Genomic DNA, 2576 nt, shown 5'->3' on the forward strand with positions numbered 1-2576 from the left:
GTTCATCGCCCGTTAGATACAGCTAATGAACGCTCATTCGTTAGTCTGTTCCTCAGTTTTCTTTTATCGGATTTATTCCACGATTTTCTCTGATCGCGATTTCTGATCCGATCTTAGTTTCTGTTTTTCTTTTCGCTCGTTAGTCAGAATCAGGCGATTCAAGCACCTAGAGTTTCGTCTCGAAAACCTCTTTCTGTTTAACCAACTCAAACAAGTTTTTGCTACTGTAAAATTTGACCTAGTTTCATATTAGTAAACGAAGCTTCTTTCTTTCGCCGTTTGAGTTTCGTCGCTCCGTTTGATTTGATTCTTTTTGCGAACTGGAGTTCTTAATTTGAACTTTCTGGTCAACCTCTTTTATTTGAGTTTTGCTTGTGCATCATTGCTTGTTACTTATGTATGCTATTGTTTGCTTGCGATAGAACACCCGGAGTGCGAAGCGTGCTACTACGAGTCCCTAGGTTTCGCAGATCGTCAGCAAGGCAAGTAACACTTTGATCATATCCCTTTATCACCCAGTTTTTATGCATTAGTTCCAATCCTCAAACATTGCATGATTAGGATGTCATTAACTTGTGGGTTGGGAAGTAGTTGATGAGGTAGAACCTATTGCCCTGTTACATTCAAACCCTTGGGAGTTACTTCTACGCGTTGCTTATATACTATGCTATGTTATGCTCGTAGACGTGGTTTGGGTTTGAGTGAAATACATGACAGATGTGAGCTTGTTAATTAATGGTTCAACTTAAGGTGGAAACTTAATCAAACAACTGGGTGGATTGAGGCACCTGGAGTACCCAGTGTTGCCTGTATTTTTGGAAATCCCGGAGTACCCGTGTGATCTTCCTATGGACCGCCACCCAGGCTCAAAGGGAACTGAGATGATTCATGCTAGAAACTTCCGTGTGCAGCCACAAGCTATTATGGGTTCTAGAATATCAGCAGGTAGTGGGATGTAGGTTTGGTATGGTCTGTCCGGAGTAGAGAGTTAATGTTTCTGAAAGACTGTGTCTCGGTCATTCGTTTCTCAAACACCCTGTAGTGCGAGAATACCAATGGAGGCGATCGAGTCTTGTTGGGAAAAGTGCACAAACCTCTGCAGAGTGTACAATCTAATCATGGTTAGCCGTGTCCCCGGTTATGGAAAATTCTTGAGTATCTAGTACTTGGGTTATCAAAAGTATCTCATCATGTTTAACTAATATTGTTGGGTTGTTAATCACTTTAATTGGGATTGAGTTGGAGGAACCTTCTCAATGACATTTCAACTACCATGATAGTTAAATTAAAATCTATTCCTTTGTTGTAGGGAAAAATTGGCTTTTCGCAAAACTATAACCATAGAGCTTTCCACCAGCCAAATATGCATGTAGTGATAGCATTATTCTGTTCTTGCTCTACTGTGTTACTTTGCCAGCATATTCCATGTGCTGACCCATTTTCGGGATGCAACGTATTATGTTGCAGACTTTTCAGACGAGGAGTAAGGTTCTTTAGGTCGTTGCCGTGCAGCTCAGCTCTGCCGTTGGAGTTGATGGACTCACTTTATCTTCCAAGCCTTCCGCTGTTATCGTATTAGATGGCCTTAAGCCATATTATTGTAATAAGCTCTCTCTTGAGACATTCGATGTAAGAAGTGTGTGATTGCTACTCTGTTATAAATCCTTCGAGTACTGTGTGTGTTAGCATTACCGATCCAGGGATGACATTGAAGTACAGAGACTTGACTATCTGAGGTCGGGTCGCTACATAAATGATATAGCCACCCTGTTCACTAATGATGAGAAAACATGCTATTACTTTATCCTTAAGTTATTTCCGTTCTCATTAAAGGGTGATGCTAAAACATGGTTTAATTCTCTTGACCCTGGTTTTGTGTGTAGTCCCAAGATATGATTTATTACTTCTCTGCTAAATATTTCCCCGCTCATAAGAAACAAGTTGCCTTAAGGGAAATATATAATTTTGTGCAAATTAAAGAAGAGGGTCTCCCACAAGCTTGGGGGAGGCTTCTCCAATTACTTAATGCTTTGCCTGATTATCCTCTCAAGAAAAATGAAATACTTGATATCTATTATAATGGACTAACCAATGCTTCCAGAGACCACCTGGATAGTTATGCTGGTTGTGTTTTCAGGGAAAGAACTGTTGATCAAGCTGAATTGCTATTGAATAATATGTTGAGTAATGAAAATGATTGGACACTTCCTGAACCAACTCCTAAGCCAACTCCGAAGAAAAGGGGTATTCTATTTCTCAGTCCCAAAGATATGCAAGAGGCAAAGAAATCTATGAAAGAAAAAGGTATTAAAGCTGAAGATGTCTTTTCCTCCCAAACCATCGAAGAAAAAGGATGATGAGGATTTTGAGCGCTTTGCTGAAATGATTAGACCTATCTTTTTGCGTATGTGTTTGACTGATATGCTTAAAATGAATCCTTATGCTAAGTATATGAAAGATATTGTTACTAATAAAAGAAAGATACTGGAAGCTAAAATTTCCACCATGCTTGCTAATTACACTTTTAAGGGTGGAATGCCAAAGAAACTTGGAGATCCAGGAGTACCAACTATACC

The sequence above is a fragment of the Triticum urartu genome, chromosome 2 (genome assembly GCF_003073215.2).
Source record: "Triticum urartu cultivar G1812 chromosome 2, Tu2.1, whole genome shotgun sequence".
NCBI lineage: Eukaryota > Viridiplantae > Streptophyta > Magnoliopsida > Poales > Poaceae > Triticum > Triticum urartu.